The sequence below is a fragment of the Lucilia sericata genome, unplaced genomic scaffold (assembly GCF_015586225.1).
Source record: "Lucilia sericata isolate MDLA Ls3-8-SP2 unplaced genomic scaffold, ASM1558622v1 Contig002850F_arrow, whole genome shotgun sequence".
NCBI lineage: Eukaryota > Metazoa > Arthropoda > Insecta > Diptera > Calliphoridae > Lucilia > Lucilia sericata.
The window spans coordinates 125-21,450 of NW_023996540.1; the positions used below are offsets into that span (position 1 = coordinate 125).

Consider the following 21,326-nt stretch of genomic DNA (forward strand, 5'->3'; position numbering starts at 1 on the left):
ATTATCAAATATTATTCTTTTATGTCATTCTAATATTATGTTATTTCTTACACTTACTTTAAAACTTGGTTAACCGTTACTTTAAGCATTGAAATTATGTCATCTGTAAAATTTTAAATTAATCATATTTTTGGCCCTGTGAAAAGAAGACATCAAATTTTAAGTAAATAAATAAATCACACGGATAAACTCAAAAAGTCGTTTTTTAATTAACTTTACTGGCGCAGTCGGTTTTACGGACTAATTCTTTAGTAAAAAAATTATTAAAGAAATTAAAAATAGTATTTTATGCGAAATAAAAAGTGTTAAAATCCACTTAAAGTGTAAAAAAAAAAAAAAAAAAAAAAAAAAACAAAAATATATGAATTCTTAACTAAGTTAAGTTGTTTAAAAAAAAACAAAAAGTGTTTAAAACAAAATTTCTTCATATACAAATTTTAAACGAAAGACGTTTTTTGTCAATATTGTGTTGTGAAAATAAAATATTAACTTTTAATTGTTAATATACAACAATTTTAAATCATCACAATAAAAACAAAAACATTTTTGAGAAATTAATTGTGTGATAATAAGACCTTAACTTTATTTTAATAATATGTAAAGTTTCTATTTAATTGTTGGTTCGACTACAAAAACAAAAACTATACAAAACCCTTATTACAACAACATGAAAAACTACAAAAACTCTTAAAATGTTGAAATGTTCAAGGTTAACATAATAAGAAAAAGAGGTTTGAACAAAAATAAATACTTTTAATAAAATATTACAACAACAATACATATTAATATAACAAAAATTTAAAGTCATACAAATCAACAAACTAGAACAAAAACAACAACTATTTACAAAAATTACAACAACTATATTAGTATAAAATTTAAATCGACAAAAATAAAGAAATTTGAAGGTCAAATTTAGTACGAACCTAATCATATGCAAAAGGAGAATAAACAAATATACACATAGAAAAATTGCAAACAACAATAAACAACAACTGGAGAGTAGTGCGATTACTATAGAAAACAGAAGAGAGTGGAACAGATTCCAAGTGCTTAGATTTACAAGAAGGAGGAATAACAACAATTACATAAGAATCAGCAACAACAACAACTATAAGCAGCAGCAACCGAACAAAATATTGTCATCGCTATAACTGGAGAGAAAAAAACAAGATGTCACTCAACGTATTCCAACTTCTCGATGGTGTTCCTCAATTCGAGGGAAAAGCGGAGGAACTCCAAATGTTTATTAAACATGTTGATGAAGTCCGTCAACATGTTGATGCAGCTTTATTGACTTTGTTTGATTGAGAATCCGAAACAAAATTATTGGAAATGCAAACAACACGTTAATAAAAACAACAATCCGACCAATTGGGAGGAGGTAAAAATTATTTTAAGAATTATTTTAATATTTCTGACAGTATTGAAAGTATTATTAATAAGATTAAAACAGCAGAATTGAGGAGTAGCATTAGCGATTTTTATGATTATCTTTTAAAATTGTTAACAAAACTAAACTTGAAAAGTAGCATTGACATAGAAACACAACAATGGTTTAGTTGTAGTAACAATGAAAGAATGGTTTTAAAAATTTTTATTAGTAAGTTACCCAGTGAACCAAAATTAGTTCTTGATGCAAGAAATCCTCATTCTTTATTAAAGGCAAAAGAAATTTTGATAGAAACAGAATATTCTTTAAAAAATATAATAATTTACAACCTTTTTCATCAAAATTTTCTAATAACAATCCTAATAAATCATTTTCTGGAAACAATTCTCGTTCTTTTGAAAATTCACAATCTTTTTATCGTACAAATTATGGTGAAAATATACAAAATTCTAATCAAAATTATCAATTTAATCGAAAATCTAATTTCAATGGACGAAACTCTACTAATCATCAAAATCACAACAATATTTCACCTAATTTAGATCAAAATCAACAAGAAATGAGACACAATACTTTTACGAACAATAGTCAAAATAGACAAGATAATTCAGGATTTTTTAGTCGTAATTTAAATACACGTACATCTCAGCAAACGAATATTAGTAGTCAGTCAATGGATGTTGATAATATTCAAACATCAAATTTTCAATTATTGGCCGAAGATCTCTCCCTGCATAATAGTTAAAACGAGAACTACCCCCAATAAAATTGTTAATAGACACAGGATCAGGGACGACGTTAATTAGAAAAGGTTTGTTTCACAGTTCATTTAGAACTGAACTTGAACGCCCAATTATTCTGAATACAATTTGTTCAAAAACTATAACTGACTCCAAAATAACTATACCACTTTTTAAAGAATTCAATCGCTTTAATTCTAAAATAGAATGTTAGAGACTGAAATTTTTAGTGAATTTGACGGTATTTTAGGTTGCAATTTATTGAAACCATTAGGAGCTAAAATTGATTTTAAGGAAAATATGTTAGTGACAAATGATGCTAAAATTCCTTTAGTTTTTGATATGCCTTCAGAAGAATCTTTGAAGTTTGATGAAACTGTTGACACGATAATTGAAATAAATTTTAATGAACCAAGATTAGATATTTTAAAACAGAAACTGCAAAGACAAAACTCTAATGATGAGGAAATTAGTGAACTATTGAAATTATTAAAAGAATTTAAACACATTTTTTATTTAGAAGGTGACAATTTATCTTCTGTTTGTAAATACAGACATAAAATTCCTACGAGAAATGAAATACCAGTTTATTCAAGGACATATCGTTTACCAGAAATTCATAAGGAAGAGGTAGAAAAACAAATCGACGAAATGCTACAATCAGGCATAATTTCGAAATCAAATAGTCCTTACAATGCTCCTCTTTGGGTTGTTCCCAAAAAGATAGACAATTCCGGTCAACAAAAATGGAGGGTAGTAGTTGACTACAGGAAACTAAATGAAGTGACAATTGACGACAAATTTCCGATGCCTAATATGGAGGACCTCTTTGCAAAATTAGGAAAATCACAATATTTCAGTACAATAGATTTGGCTAAGGGTTTTCACCAAATTAAGATTTCAACTGAAGATAGGCATAAAACAGCATTTTCAACTTCCAGAGGACATTATGAATTTACTAGAATGCCATTTGGCTTAAAAACGCCCCAGCCTCGTTTCAGCGTATGATGAACGAAGTGCTCCAAGATTATATTAACAATATATGTGTAGTATACTTGGATGATATTTGATATTTTCCACATCACTTGAAGAACACATATTATCATTGAAAAAAATTTTTAGAAGATTAGCAGAATACAATCTGAAAGTCCAAGTTGATAAATGTAACTTTTTTAGACATGAATCAGAGTATTTAGGTCACATTATAACGCCTAATGGAATAAAGCCAAATCCGGATAAAATTGATGTCATTAGGAAAATTCATTACCAAAAACGGTTAAGGAAATAAGATCATTTTAGGTTTAACTGGATTTTATAGGAAATTCATAAAGGACTATAGCCAGATAGCCCTACCTATGATTGAGAATCTTAGGAAAGGTTCAGTGATCAAATTAGATGATTTTAAATACATTGATTCCTTTAATAAATTAAAGACAATTTTATGTAATACACCGGTTTTAGCATATCCCCAGTTTGACAAATTATTTGTATTAACAACTGATGCCAGTGACAGAGCACTAGGATCAGTATTGTCCCAAAACGGTCATCCAATAGCATTTTCATCGCGCACATTAAATGAGCACGAAATCAACTACAGTGCTATAGAAAAAGAACTATTGGCTATTGTTTGGTCAGTAAAATATTTTAGGCCATTTTTATTTGGAAGGAAATTCAAGATTCAGACAGATCATAGACCACTTATATGGCTAAATTCCTTGAAGGAACCAAATTCAAAATTACAAAGATGGAAGATACAGCTAAATGAGTATGATTTTGATGTAGAATATATTAAAGGTAAGACAAATAAAGTAGCTGATTATCTTAGCCGTTTAGATATTAATATTTTGACAGAGGAAGATGATAATATACAATCAGATCTTGCCACAATTCATAGTGGAAAAGAAAATTTAAATGACCATATTTCAATATCGGAGTCACCAGTTAATATATATACAAATCAAATTATTATTACTTTAGGAAAAACTTATAAATATGAGAAACAAATTTTATTTGAAAGAAAGACAAGACATATTATTACTATAAAGGAATATTTTGAGGAGAAGGTAATAGAATTTTTAAAACCAATTTTACCCATAAATGGTACTGTAGCAATTTTTTTGTGATAATTTTAATATATTTAAAATTTTCAGGAAACTTTAGTTCACTATTTTTCGAATGCTCCTAAAATGAAATTTGTGGGATGTTCGAAATATATAAAAGATATCTTTAATGTTGAGAATCTTTTGGAAATTATTGACAAATACCATACTGAGAAAAATCATAGAGGAATTGAGGAAACATTTTTAGAATTGAAAAATATAATTTATTATCCCAACTTGAAAAAGAAGATTCATGAATTTATAAACAACTGTATTATATGTAATATGTGTAAATATGACAGGCAACCTATTAAGACGAAATTATGTGTAACAGAAACACCATTAAAATCCAATGAAGTTCTTCATATTGACATTTGGTTTTTAGACAAAATACTACATTTTTAACTTGTATTGACAAACTTACCAAACATGTTTCAATCCATCATTTAAATGACAAAAACTCAATAACAATAGTAGAAATGCTTAGGGAAAGATTTGCTATTTTAGGAAAACCAAATAAAATTATAGCTGATAATGAATTTAATACGGCATATGTAAGAAATTTTCTAAATTCGGAAAATATAGATTTTCATTTACATCCCCCAACACCCATACGGGAAATTCTGATATAGAAAGATTCACCTGACTTTAAATGAACATATACGACTTTTAAACTTCAGGAGAAAAATAGGGATTTAAATGATAAAACGTTAGTATACAAGTCTGTACAAATTTATAATGATACAACACATAGTACTACAGGGCACAAACCAAATGATCTGTTGCACAATAAAGTTGATAAAACTATATGGAACAATTTACATGATATTGTCCAAAATAAAAAGATTGAAAAGATAATTAGATTTAATGAAAATAGGCAGGAATGCCATGATTATAAGGACAGAGAATTGGTAAAAAAATTTAGGATTTCAGAATCTAAAACAGAAACCTAAATATATTTTAAAAGAAGTAAAGGAAAAAAATAATACTAATTTTATAGATGAAAAAGGTTGTAAACGTGATAGACAAATAGTAAAAAGAATTTATAAATATCAAAATGAATTGCCTAATATAAAGTTTGAAAGGAAAGTCACTGGAAGAGATTACTCTAAAAAGGAGCAGAGAAAAAAATAATAATAAAATGTTATTAAATATAAAACAAAATAATATTATTATAGTTTATGTTAAAAAATTCATTTATTGTCATTAGTTTCAAAAATTATTGTTAAATAATGGTTATATTAAATGTAATATAAAAAAGTTTAATAAATTTTAGTATTGTTTAAAATTAGAAAATAGAAAATTTAAATTTTAAAATTTGTTATATATATGTATGTCTATTAAATGCTATTTGTATATAAAATAATTGTTAAGTTTTTACCATTATTATTTATATTATCACATTCCAGGAGTAATGTGTCATCAAGGGGTGGAGGAGTCATGTAATATTCCTACATGAATACCCTTAATATTCCAAATATTCCTTATTATCATAACATTCATCATTTACTTCATTTTATTCTTCTTTAAAATACAATTATCAACTATTTTCTTTAATATACTATATCAAATATTTTATTTTAAGATGTAATTATCAAATATTTATTCTTTTATGTCATTCTTAATATTATCGTTATTTCTTACACTTACTTTAACTTGTTAACCGTTACTTTAAGCATTGAAATTATGTCATTGTTAAAATTTACTTAATCATCTTTTGCCTGTGAAAAGAAGACATCAAATTTTAAGTAAATAAATAAATCACACGGATAAACTCAAAAGTCGTTTTTTAATTAACTTCTACTATAGGGGCCTTAGTCTTAGTATGACACATTTGACTTTATAAAAGTGTAACTAGATCAATTCTAGCTAAAGCGATTATAAGAGACGTTATCAATGTATACTGGACACATTGCAAGGATATACACAATCATCGTACTGCCGATTGCATACCAGAAACAGCATATATAGAAAACTTTTGACATAACATATTACCGACAGCCCGAGGCAGTTAGGGCTATATCTAAGACCTTATTGAATTATAAGAAAGCTCTAACCTTATACACTCCATAGGTAAAGTTTGGCATCATATGGTTATCAGGCCACTCGGGAGTAGTCAACAACGAAAGAGCGAATGAAATAGCTAAGGGGTAATAGGTAAGATAGCTCGAGATAGTTAACCTGACTAACGCAAAACCATTTGACGCAACGGCGGGCATAATTAAAAATATGAAACTCTTGGTAGAACCACATAGATTCTGTGGGGGAGAGCAGTACGTGAAGCCTTCTCAAAATGAGCCAGTCTCGGGTTTGTGGATGGTACGTTTTCTTAGTGGTATAAAGGATTACGGATAGAGCAGTACAAAATGAACCCCGCGGAATCAACCAATGTAGAGTATGTAGGAGAGAGCAGAGAAACTCTGCAGCACTTTATATCAACTATTAATAAGGATCATTTCCCTGGATATGTTAATAGTTCAAACTTAAACAATACTATCAAGTAGTTGGATCATATGCAGCCTTACATATTCTTTAGAATGTTAACATTTTAAAGCTGCATGACAAAGAGATTTTGTGCATAATGAGGAATAGAGGGCCGATCTGAACAAACTTGGTTTTTTATTCGAACTTCGTAAGAATTTTTGAAGGGTCTCCACAACACTTCTTTGACATCTACAGAACAAACTACCCAAAATAAATGCTTTGTTCGTAAAAGTTCGGTTGGATTATTAATGTCAAAAAGAAATGTGGCCTCACAATTTGTGACCATTTGTAGGGTGTTAACTTAATTTAAAACTAGTGTAGACAAGTGTAAGTGTGTAAACAATCAAAAAATATGTATAAAGTATATATATGTACATAAAGTACGATATGAGTGAAAACCATGTTTAAAAAAGGACATTGAACAAATAACTTAATCGTTGTTGTCACCACATGTTGGAAAGTTGTGCATCAATTTTTTCACACATTTCGTTAGTTTTTTTTTACTTTTTGTTTTTAATTTTCATTGTTTTTGTACTTTTACAATGCTATTATTCTTATTTTTTTGTTTTTGGTCGCTGAGTTTTATGTCAATATGTCAATTTGTTATATTTGTTAATCGTATGATGTTGTGCGTGACATGTGGTCTGATGTGTGAGCATTGTGGACAATTTTATTTATTTTTTCGTTTTTGTTGTTTCTGTTATTCTGTTAACTAACTTTAAATATTTTATTTATATTTATACGTTTGAATATTTTACATAAATATTGCATTTAAAAAAGAAATCAGAGCACTTTTTCGGTGTTTTTTTTTTTTTTAATTTATTTAAAATTACTTTATGTAATTATGAAGCGTATAAATTGTTGATGTGACATATTTATAAATATATATATATTATTTTGGGACATTTTTATAGTCCTCATGTCGTATGTAGGGTACATATAAGTTTGTGATCCCGTTTGTAATTTAAAATATATAGCTTTCCTACGCTTTAGAGTATATGCTATACTATAAACTAGACCATATATATAGAATAGACTATAAACTAGAATATAGACTAGACTATAAACTAGACTAGACTATAGACTGGACTATAGATTAAACTATAGACTATATAGACTAGACTATAGAGTAGACTATAGACTAGACTATAGACTAGACTATAGACTAGACTATAGACTAGACTATAGTAGACTAGGACTATAGACTAGACTATAGGACTAGACTATAGACTAGACTATAGGACTAGACTATAGACTAGACTATAGACTAGACTATAGACTAGACTATAGTCTAGTCTATAGTCTAGTCTATAGTCTAGTCTATAGTCTAGTCTATAGTCTAGTCTATAGTCTAGTCTATAGTCTAGTCTATAGTCTAGTCTATAGTCTAGTCTATAGTCTAGTCTATAGTCTACTCTATAGTCTAGTCTATATAGTCTATAGTTTAATCTATAGTCAGTCTATAGTCTAGTATAGTTTATAGTCTAGTCTATATTCTAGTTATAGTCTATTCTATATATATGGTCTAGTTATAGTATAGCATATACTCTAAAGCGTAGGAAAGCTATATATTTTTAAATTACAAACGGATCACAAACTTATATGTACCCTACATACGGACATGAGGCTATAAAATGTCCCAAAATAATATAATATATTATAAATATGTCACATCAACAATTTTATACGCTTCATAATTACATAAAGTAATTTTAAATAAATTAAAAAAAAAAAACACCGAAAAAGTGCTCTGATTTCTTTTTTTTAATGCAATATTTATGTAAAATATTCAAACGTATAAATAATAAATAAAATATTTAAAGTTAGTTAACAGAATAACAGAAACAACAAAACGAAAAAATAAATAAAATTGTCCACAGCTCACACATCAGACCACATGTCACGCACAAACAGTCATACGATTAACCAAATATAACAAATTGACATATTGACATAAAACTCAGCGAACCAAAAACAAAAAAATAAGAATAATAGCATTGGTAAAAATTACAAAAACAATGAAATTAAACAAAAAGTAAAAAAAACTAACGAAATGTTGTGAAAATTGATGCACAATTTCCAACATGTGGTGACAAACAACGAATTAAGTTATTTGTCAATGTCCTTTTTTAAACATGGTTTTCACTCATATCGTACTTTATGTACATATATATACTTTATACATATTTTTTTGATTGTTTACACACTTACACTTGTCTACACTATTTTAAATTAAGTTAACACCCTAAAATGGTCACAAATGGTGAGGCCAAACATTTTTTTTGACATTAATAATCCAACCGAAACCTTTTACGAACAAAGCATTTATTTTGGTAGTTTGTTCTGTAGATTTCAAAGAAGTGTTGTGGAGACCTTCAAAAATTTCTTACGAAGTTCGAAACAAAAAGTTTGTTCAGATCGGCCCTCTACTCATTATGCACAAAATCTCTTTGTCATGCAGGCTTTAAATGTTAAATTCTAAAGAATATGTAAGGCTGCATATGATCCAACTACTTGATAGTATTGTTTAAGTTTTGACTATTAACATTCCGGGAAATGATCCTTATTAATATTGATATAAAGTGCTGCAGAGTTCTTCTGCTCTCTCTACATACTCTACATTGTTTTGATTCCGCGGGTTCAATTTTGTACTGCTCTATCCGTAATCCTGTATGACCACTAAGAAAACGTACCATCCAACAAAACCCGAGACTGGCTCATTTTGAGAAGGCTTCACGTACTGCTCTCCCCCACAGAATCTATGTGGTTCTACCAAGATTCATATTTTTAATTATGCCCCCGTTGCGTCAAATGGTTTGCGTTAGTCAGGTTAACTATCTCGAGCTATCTTACCTATTACCCCTTAGCTATTTCATTCGCTCTTTCGTTGTTGACTACTCCGAGTGGCCTGATAACCATATGATGCAAACTTTACCTATGGGAGTGTATAAGGTTAGAGCTTCTTATAATTCAATAAGGTCTTAGATATAGCCCTAACTGCCTTCGGGCTGTCGGTAATATGTTATGTCAAAGTTTTCTATATATTCTGTTTCTGGTATGCAATCGGGCAAGTCCGATGATTGTGTATATCCTTGCAATGTGTCCAGTATACATTGATAACGTCTCTTATAATCGCTTTAGCTAGAATTGATCTAGTTACACTTTTATAAGTCAATGTGTCATACTAAGACTAAGGCCCCTATAGTAAAGTTAATTAAAAAACGACTTTGAGTTTATCCGTGTGATTTATTTATTTACTTAAATTTGATGTCTTCTTTTCACAGGGCAAAATATGATTAATTTAAATTTTACAATGACATAATTTCAATGCTTAAAGTAACGGTTAACAAGTTTAAAGTAAGTGTAAGAAATAACGATAATATTAAGAATGACATAAAAGAATAATATTTGATAATTACATCTTAAAATAAATATTTGATAATAGTATATTAAAGAAAATAGTTGATAATTGTATTTTAAAGAAGAATTAAAATGAAAGTAAATGATGAATGTTATGATAATAAGGAATATTGGAATATTAAGGGTATTCATGTAGGAATATTACATGACTCCTCCACCCCTTGATGACACATTACTCCTGGAATGTGATAATATAAATAATAATGGTAAAAACTTAACAATTATTTTATATACAAATAGCATTTAATAGACATACATATATATAACAAATTTTAAAATTTAAATTTTCTATTTTCTAATTTTAAACAATACTAAAATTTATTAAACTTTTTTATATTACATTTAATATAACCATTATTTAACAATAATTTTTGAAACTAAATGACAATAAATGAATTTTTTAACATAAACTATAAATAATATTATTTTGTTTTATATTTAATAACATTTTATTATTATTTTTTTTCCTGCTCCTTTTTAGAGTAATCTCTTCCAGTGACTTTCCTTTCAAACTTTATATTAGGCAATTCATTTTGATATTTATAAATTCTTTTTACTATTTGTCTATCACGTTTACAACCTTTTTCATCTATAAAATTAGTATTATTTTTTTCCTTTACTTCTTTTAAAATATATTTAGGTTTCTGTTTTAGATTCTGAAATCCTAAATTTTTTACCAATTCTCTGTCCTTATAATCATGGCATTCCTGCCTATTTTCATTAAATCTAATTATCTTTTCAATCTTTTTATTTTGGACAATATCATGTAAATTGTTCCATATAGTTTTATCAACTTTATTGTGCAACAGATCATTTGGTTTGTGCCCTGTAGTACTATGTGTTGTATCATTATAAATTTTGTACAGACTTGTATACTAACGTTTTATCATTTAAATCCCTATTTTTCTCCTGAAGTTTAAAAAGTCGTATATGTTCATTTAAAGTCAGGTGAAATCTTTCTATATCAGAATTTCCCGTATGGGTGTTGGGGGATGTAAAATGAAAATCTATATTTTCCGAATTTAGAAAATTTCTTACATATGCCGTATTAAATTCATTATCAGCTATAATTTTATTTGGTTTTCCTAAAATAGCAAATCTTTCCCTAAGCATTTCTACTATTGTTATTGAGTTTTTGTCATTTAAATGATGGATTGAAACATGTTTGGTAAGTTGTCAATACAAGTTAAAAATGTAGTATTTTTGTCTAAAACCAAATGTCAATATGAAGAACTTCATTGGATTTTAATGGTGTTTCTGTTACACATAATTTCGTCTTAATAGGTTGCCTGTCATATTTACACATATTACATATAATACAGTTGTTTATAAATTCATGAATCTTCTTTTTCAAGTTGGGATAATAAATTATATTTTTCAATTCTAAAAATGTTTCCTCAATTCCTCTATGATTTTTCTCAGTATGGTATTTGTCAATAATTTCCAAAAGATTCTCAACATTAAAGATATCTTTTATATATTTCGAACATCCCACAAATTTCATTTTAGGAGCATTCGAAAAATAGTGAACTAAAGTTTCCTGAAAATTTTTAAATATATTAAAATTATCGCAAAAAATTGCTACAGTACCATTTATGGGTAAAATTGGTTTTAAAAATTCTATTACCTTCTCCTCAAAATATTCCTTTATAGTAATAATATGTCTTGTCTTTCTTTCAAATAAAATTTGTTTCTCATATTTATAAGTTTTTCCTAAAGTAATAATAATTTGATTTGTATATATATTAACTGGTGACTCCGATATTGAAATATGGTCATTTAAATTTTCTTTTCCACTATGAATTGTGGCAAGATCTGATTGTATATTATCATCTTCCTCTGTCAAAATATTAATATCTAAACGGCTAAGATAATCAGCTACTTTATTTGTCTTACCTTTAATATATTCTACATCAAAATCATACTCATTTAGCTGTATCTTCCATCTTTGTAATTTTGAATTTGGTTCCTTCAAGGAATTTAGCCATATAAGTGGTCTATGATCTGTCTGAATCTTGAATTTCCTTCCAAATAAAAATGGCCTAAAATATTTTACTGACCAAACAATAGCCAATAGTTCTTTTTCTATAGCACTGTAGTTGATTTCGTGCTCATTTAATGTGCGCGATGAAAATGCTATTGGATGACCGTTTTGGGACAATACTGATCCTAGTGCTCTGTCACTGGCATCAGTTGTTAATACAAATAATTTGTCAAACTGGGGATATGCTAAAACCGGTGTATTACATAAAATTGTCTTTAATTTATTAAAGGAATCAATGTATTTAAAATCATCTAATTTGATCACTGAACCTTTCCTAAGATTCTCAATCATAGGTAGGGCTATCTGGCTATAGTCCTTTATGAATTTCCTATAAAATCCAGTTAAACCTAAAAATGATCTTATTTCCTTAACCGTTTTTGGTAATGAAATTTTCCTAATGACATCAATTTTATCCGGATTTGGCTTTATTCCATTAGGCGTTATAATGTGACCTAAATACTCTGATTCATGTCTAAAAAAGTTACATTTATCAACTTGGACTTTCAGATTGTATTCTGCTAATCTTCTAAAAATTTTTTTCAATGATAATATATGTTCTTCAAGTGATGTGGAAAATATCAAAATATCATCCAAGTATACTACACATATATTGTTAATATAATCTTGGAGCACTTCGTTCATCATACGCTGAAACGAGGCTGGGGCGTTTTTTAAGCCAAATGGCATTCTAGTAAATTCATAATGTCCTCTGGAAGTTGAAAATGCTGTTTTATGCCTATCTTCAGTTGAAATCTTAATTTGGTGAAAACCCTTAGCCAAATCTATTGTACTGAAATATTGTGATTTTCCTAATTTTGCAAAGAGGTCCTCCATATTAGGCATCGGAAATTTGTCGTCAATTGTCACTTCATTTAGTTTCCTGTAGTCAACTACTACCCTCCATTTTTGTTGACCGGAATTGTCTATCTTTTTGGGAACAACCCAAAGAGGAGCATTGTAAGGACTATTTGATTTCGAAATTATGCCCTGATTGTAGCATTTCGTCGATTTGTTTTTCTACCTCTTCCTTATGAATTTCTGGTAAACGATATGTCCTTGAATAAACTGGTATTTCATTTCTCGTAGGAATTTTATGTCTGTATTTACAAACAGAAGATAAATTGTCACCTTCTAAATAAAAAATGTGTTTAAATTCTTTTAATAATTTCAATAGTTCACTAATTTCCTCATCATTAGAGTTTTTGTCTTTGCAGTTTCTGTTTTAAAATATCTAATCTTGGTTCATTAAAATTTATTTCAATTATCGTGTCAACAGTTTCATCAAACTTCAAAGATTCTTCTGAAGGCATATCAAAAACTAAAGGAATTTTAGCATCATTTGTCACTAACATATTTTCCTTAAAATCAATTTTAGCTCCTAATGGTTTCAATAAATTGCAACCTAAAATACCGTCAAATTCACTAAAAATTTCAGTCTCTAACATTTCTATTTTAGAATTAAAGCGATTGAATTCTTTAAAAAGTGGTATAGTTATTTTGGAGTCAGTTATAGTTTTTGAACAAATTGTATTCAGAATAATTGGGCGTTCAAGTTCAGTTCTAAATGAACTGTGAAACAAACCTTTTCTAATTAACGTCGTCCCTGATCCTGTGTCTATTAACAATTTTATTGGGGTAGTTCTCGTTTTAACTATTATGCAGGGAAGAGATCTTCGGCCAATAATTGAAAATTTGATGTTTGAATATTATCAACATCCATTGACTGACTACTAATATTCGTTTGCTGAGATGTACGTGTATTTAAATTACGACTAAAAAATCCTGAATTATCTTGTCTATTTTGACTATTGTTCGTAAAAGTATTGTGTCTCATTTCTTGTTGATTTTGATCTAAATTAGGTGAAATATTGTTGTGATTTTGATGATTAGTAGAGTTTCGTCCATTGAAATTAGATTTTCGATTAAATTGATAATTTTGATTAGAATTTTGTATATTTTCACCATAATTTGTACGATAAAAAGATTGTGAATTTTCAAAAGAACGAGAATTGTTTCCAGAAAATGATTTATTAGGATTGTTATTAGAAAATTTTGATGAAAAGGTTTGTAAATTATTATATTTTTTAAAGAAATATTCTGTTTCTATCAAAATTTCTTTTGCCTTTAATAAAGAATGAGGATTTCTTGCATCAAGAACTAATTTTGGTTCACTGGGTAACTTACTAATAAAAATTTTTAAAACCATTCTTTCATTGTTACTACAACTAAACCATTGTTGTGTTTCTATGTCAATGCTACTTTTCAAGTTTAGTTTTGTTAACAATTTTAAAAGATAATCATAAAAATCGCTAATGCTACTCCTCAATTCTGCTGTTTTAATCTTATTAATAATACTTTCAATACTGTCAGAAATATTAAAATTAATTCTTAAAATAATTTTTACCTCCTCCCAATTGGTCGGATTGTTGTTGTTTATTAACGTGTTGTTTGCATTTCCAATAATTTTGTTTCGGATTCTCAAATCAAACAAAGTCAATAAAGCTGCATCAACATGTTGACGGACTTCATCAACATGTTTAATAAACATTTGGAGTTCCTCCGCTTTTCCCTCGAATTGAGGAACACCATCGAGAAGTTGGAATACGTTGAGTGACATCTTGTTTTTTTTTCTCTCCAGTTATAGCGATGACAAATATTTTGTTCGGTTGCTGTTGCTTATAGTTGTTGTTGTTGCTGATTCTTATGTAATTGTTGTTATTCCTCCTTCTTGTAAATCTAAGCACTTGGAATCTGTTCCACTCTCTTCTGTTTTCTATAGTAATCGCACTACTCTCCAGTTGTTGTTTTATTGTTGTTTGCAATTTTTCTATGTTGTATATTTGTTTATTCTCCTTTTGCATATGATTAGGTTCTGTACTAAATTTGACCTTCAAATTTCTTTATTTTTGTCGATTTAAAATTTTATACTAATATAGTTGTTGTAATTTTTGTAAATAGTTGTTGTTTTTGTTCTAGTTGTTGATTTGTATGACTTTAAATTTTTGTTATATTAATATGTATTGTTGTTGTAATATTTTATTAAAAGTATTTATTTTTGTTCAAACCTCTTTTTCCTATTATGTTAACCTTGAACATTTCAACATTTTAAGAGTTTTGTAGTTTCCATGTTGTTGTAATAAGAGTTTTGTATAGTTTTTGTTTTTGTAGTCGAACCAACAATTAAATAGAACTTTACATATTATTAAAATAAAGTTAAGGTCTTATTATCACACAATTAATTTCTCAAAAATGTTTTTGTTTTTATTGTGATGATTTAAAATTGTTGTATATTAACAATTAAAAGTTAATATTTTATTTTCACAACACAATATTGAAAAAAAACGTCTTTCGTTTAAAATTTGTTTAAAATTTGTATATGAAGAAATTTTGTTTAAACACTTTTTGTTTTTTTTTTAAACAACTTAACTTTAGTTAAGAATTCATATATTTTTGTTTTTTTTTTTTTTTTTTTTTTTTTTTTTTACACTTTAAGTGGATTTTAACACTTTTTATTTCGCATAAAATACTATTTTAATTTCTTTAATAATTTTTTTACTAAAGAATTAGTCCGTAAAACCGACTGCGCCAGTAAAGTTAATTAAAAAACGACTTTTGAGTTTATCCGTGTGATTTATTTATTTACTTAAAATTTGATGTCTTCTTTTCACAGGGCAAAATATGATTAATTTAAATTTTACAATGACATAATTTCAATGCTTAAAGTAACGGTTAACAAGTTTAAAGTAAGTGTAAGAAATAACGATAATATTAAGAATGACATAAAAGAATAAATATTTGATAATTACATCTTAAAATAAAATATTTGATAATAGTATATTAAAAGAAAATAGTTGATAATTGTATTTTAAAGAAGAATAAAATGAAGTAAATGATGAATGTTATGATAATAAGGAATATTTGGAATATTAAGGGTATTCATGTAGGAATATTACATGACTCTATGATGCTCCTAGCACCGATGTGCGTTATTGGTCTTATACTTTATTCGTGGGTTTGGTCCTAGACATTTGCAGGAGTTGAGCTAATCTGGATTATTCGCATAGTATTTATCATTAAAAAGATCTTAAAGAGATCATTCAGACTTCTAAAATTACGATTATCGAAAAATAGATTGCTTGATGTGATATTTTCTGTAAAGCTATCGGTGATATAAACATATAAAATATACAAAGTGATATAAACATATGAAGTGGACCGAACTCTTACTTTAATCTGGTGATTACTATAAAATTTTATTAATTGAAATTTGATTATCATATTCGCCTCAAATTTGTTACATATTTAGTCTGCAGCTAACATTAACTCAATTTCCAAAAGCATTTTAGTTCTAAAAGCCTAGAAGCCAACAAGTTACAAAAAAACGCTACCACAATTATTTATATATGTAACCATCAACATACAGGACAAACAGCAGTACTTTTCGGAAAAAAATTAAAATAAAAAAGCATTATTAAGAACAGGTCCGACCAGCGTGTGCAACTGTCACTTCTGTCATTGTCAAGAAAAAAAACTCTACAACAAATAGAAAATAGTATGTATGTATTTATGTCTCCTTCTCTTAGGGCTACACGTAAAAAACAAATACAAGATTGAGTACATAAAGTGTATTAAAAAAATATATAAGTATGTATGTGTATGTACATTTTTACATACAAACAAAATCCCAACCAATTCACAATTGTAAAATTCAATTTTTCCAATCATTTGTAAAACGTTTCATTTCACTCGCTACCATGGACTTTCAGTGAATGAAACGTAACATCCGTATCCCTGCTGCACAACTTTACTAACGAACAGAAAATAAAAACATTGACTAACGTTTGTATTAAATTGAATGGGATGTTGATTTTACGAATATATGCAGTTTTCACATTTGTCAAACAAGCCCAAGAAGGGACTCGCATATCCAGAAACTTACTAATACAACTACAACAAAAAAAAAAAGTCCCTTAACAGGCTGTCATCAATATTTTTTATAACAATTTTTCTTTTTTTTTTTAATTTACAAAAGCTTTGAAAAGTTTGGTACAAAAAAACACACACACAACGATACGCCAAATAAAAAAGAATTTTATTATGTCAATATTAAAAATATGTATTATACTCGTATGTGGCCCTTATACCATTCGGTTACCAACTGTTTTCTGGCTACACATCATCAGTCATCGAGTTAGTTGCAGACATTAGTTTTATTGGTTGCTGTCACCAATAGTCTGTGATTTGACAAAATTCAAATTGCTTTATTTTAGTAGTTGCATAGAAAAATAAACTATATAGGAAAGTATAGTAAGTTAAGAAAGTTTATAAAATACCCTGCACAGTTAAAAAACAGCTTTTTATGTGATGCCTGTTTGACGTCTTTTTGCGCATCATGTATTTATGTGATGCATTTCCGAACGCACAAACAGGTCCTATATCTTATCACTAACATCTATGTTCACTAAATCCGAATTGCAGTGTTTTTCGGTAGAGAGAACCATCGTCAATAATGGACCGATTATCGGCTCAGAACGCTTTTTCAACATTAGAAGGTCACACATTCTTCATTATTACAATAAATCTATAGTTTGGTTATATGTTTTTCATGGAACATATAATACCCTCTATCTCCTCTATAGCGATAAAGAATATTTGTAAAATAAAATAAAATCCAACTTAATAAATTCTATGGATTTGAAATCAAAAAAAACTTCACAGAACTTTTTGATTTGCATGCATTGAAAGTAAAATTGAAAGATATAGAGAGTACTCTGTTATTAACATTTTGAAATGTTTGCGCATTGAGTATTTTTATGGTAATTGTTTGGTTTTTATTGAAATGGCCACTATATTTTAGATATTTTATATGTAGGCGGTAAAAAAAAGTTTTTATATTCTCAATTAAGTAGAAATAATATGGTTGTACTGTACAGTGCACAACTGCCAATGGCAATATTGTGAATCAGATTTAAAATTTTGACCCATGTTTACTTCATTGGTCAATTAACTACAATCAATATAGTTTATCTCTATATTTCTTAAGAAGAATATAACCGATTGTTGCCCTGTTAACAGAAGTTATGTCTTCTGAAAGTCCTTTTGAGGTATACAAGGAAGGAGGTATGGATGAGAACTAACTAACTAACTAACTAACGACTAACTAACTAACTAACGAACTAAAACGAAACGAACGATAAAGAACGAACGAAACGAACGAACGAAACGAAACGAAGAACGAACGAACAGAAAGAAAGAATAAAAAATAAAAAAAAAGAAATAAAGAAAGAAATAACAAAGAAGAAATAAAGAAAAAATAAGAAAGAACAAAAAAAAAAAATAAAAAAGAAAGAAAAAACAAAAAACTAAATAAAATAAAACTAAAAAAAAACTAACTAAAGAACGAAATAAATAAAAAAATAACTAAAAATAAACTAACTAACTAAACTAACTAACTAACTAACTAACTAAAACTAAAAAAAACTAACTAACTAACTAACTAACTAACTAACTAACTAACTAACTAACTAAAAAAAACTAACTAAAACTAACTAAAAACTAACTAACTAACTAACTAACTAACTAACTAACTAACTAAACTAACTAACTAACTAACTAACTAACTAACTAACTAACAACTAACTAACTAACTAAACTAACTACTAACTAACTAACTAACTACTAACTAACTAACTAACTAACTAACTAACTAACTAACTAACTAACTAACTAACTAACTAACTACTAACTAGCTGCACACTAACACTCAAGTAGAGTCGAAGGGACTCCGTTTTGAGAGGACCACTCCACTCGTCAGATGTAGTATTGTATTGTATTAGATCCAGCCTGTAGCTGTGAAATATGTCATCTCAATATGTCATTAAGTTAAGACCCAAGGTTGGATATGAAGTGACTGTTAAGGAAACTGTTTCGCTTAGCGGTTAGAGCAGGGCATTCACAGAGAAGATAAAAGACCGTTTCTTCTTTTCCTTATCTTAGCAACTGCGACAGTACTCATTGAAGGGCAGCCCAAGCCGACACCCACTGTACCGACTGGGTGCTGGGTACCATAAAAATTGTTCATATGGTATGGAAAACGTAGCTACACTATTATTAAGGCAATAATGAGTAGCTCTCTAGCTCCTTCTGCTGCGGGTGTACGATCCATATTTTGATATTTTATAAATGTTTTTATTATGTAGGGTATAATAAATAAATAAATTTAATAATGAACGTTATTTAAAGAATTTGGAAGTAGTTAATCGTATCTATTGTGAATTTTATATTCATTAATATAATATTTACGAGCATTAAAAGCAAGATCAATTAAGCTCAATTAGGTGCAGAATTTGAATAATTTTAAAAAAATCATAAAATTTTACAAAAAAATTTTAATAAATACTTTTACTTTTCGTCCTCTATTCAAAGGGATATTTCTTCAATAACTTTAACATTCGTTCATGAACCAGTTTTCTGGCATCTATACCCCACAACATGCTAACATGATTCCAAGTTTTATACGGATATAAAACATTATCCACAACATTTGGCAATTTCTCAGCCAATCTCTTGACATCTATAGCACTACTTAAATAATCATTGTAAGTATAATGCAATCCTATGGGTACTGTTACCTTCTCTAAGGGATAATCTGGTGGTATAGAATGATTATAACGTTTCATATTTTCCTCACGTTCATAGTCATATTGACAAAAACGATCATTCAGTGATAGTTGAAGGTAATGATCAAATTGTTTGAGATTACAACCGGCTGGAACATGGCCAAAAATTACGGGATACATGGTCTATTAAAATAGTAAATGAGTATATAAATTTGAACTAATTTGTTTTTTTGTTACCGAATTTGTTTGTTCCCCATCATTGCCCATTAGTTGATTTAAAAATTCTATACACATATTCTCGGTCATTTGCGAAATGAAACACATCTGAAACATCATAATATTACGTGGCAAAAATCTCTTACTCGATCTTTTGAAGCTTTAGCAAATTCTCGAAAATGCGTTAGTAAAGGTGTCTTAATATGTTTTAAATAGGCAACCGGTGCCAGAGCTTGCATTACGGTTATTTTCTCATTATATTGAGGTTGCAGAGAACATAAAACCCAAAAGGCGGTAGTACCCTGTGAATGTCCAAAATAAGCAATTTTCTTAAAACCAGTTTCTTCCAAAATATGATCTATCATTATGGGTAAATCATAGAAACCAATTTCATGCCAACTAAATTTCCAAAATTCTTGATCACTATCGGGATCGAGTGTTGTATGATTGCGCGAATAACGATTACCGCGAGCATTACCCAACCAGACATCATAGCCATTGTCATAGAAATAATAAGCTGTTTAGAAATAAAAATTCAGCTTTATAAAAAAAAGATCACGTATATGTTTTCATGATATTACCTGGTGCCTTAGTTGGTCCCATTAGTACCCAAGTGGCTGAACTATCAACCAGACCATGCATAAGCAAAATTGGTGGTGCTTTGGGATTTGCTAAGCGATTGCAAACGCAAAATATAATTGTCGTTAGTGGTAACATAATGGGTTTCTGCCGGATATTTGTATTTTTCTATAAGTTGGGCCTAAAGTACAAATTATAATTTAAATAGAATTTTCCAGACCTTTTAAATTTTTTCTCACCGTATCTAAATGTGCATCTTCTATAACCGCTTTTGGATAGTTATCCTCCAAATATTTGGCTTGAACATGAGCAAAATGATTGCTGATGCCGCAGATTAATAATATTTGAATATATATTTTATAATTTGTAAATATTGATTTGACTGAATCGCGACTCATATTCAAATATGTATGATGCTTTTACTTCACTCGTAAAGTTATAATTGTAATATTTTTAGTTTTGTTGGTAAATTGTAAGCTTTGGTTTAATAAAATAAGCTTAATTGTTTTAAATTATTGTATCATGTTAGATCTGAATCATTATTAGTATATTAAAATTCAATTATTGCTCTTTATGTGGTATCGTTATGGCAAATACAAAATTCTCTTTTTTAAGCTCTTTCGAGTTCATATGTATTAAAGAGTACTCAGCAGGGATGGAAAATCAATTTTCTTTGCACAAGAGCTTTGTTCAGATGTTTGAGATATCTAATCTCTTGGCATAGTAGACCCG

At 28.3% G+C, this 21,326-nt stretch overlaps 1 pseudogene; it reads right to left on the minus strand.

Annotated features, from left to right (window-relative positions):
* Positions 1 to 19,595: 19,595 nt before the first annotated feature.
* Positions 19,596 to 20,992, minus strand: LOC119614401 (annotated as a pseudogene).
* Between the last annotated feature and the right edge of the window lie 334 nt (positions 20,993 to 21,326).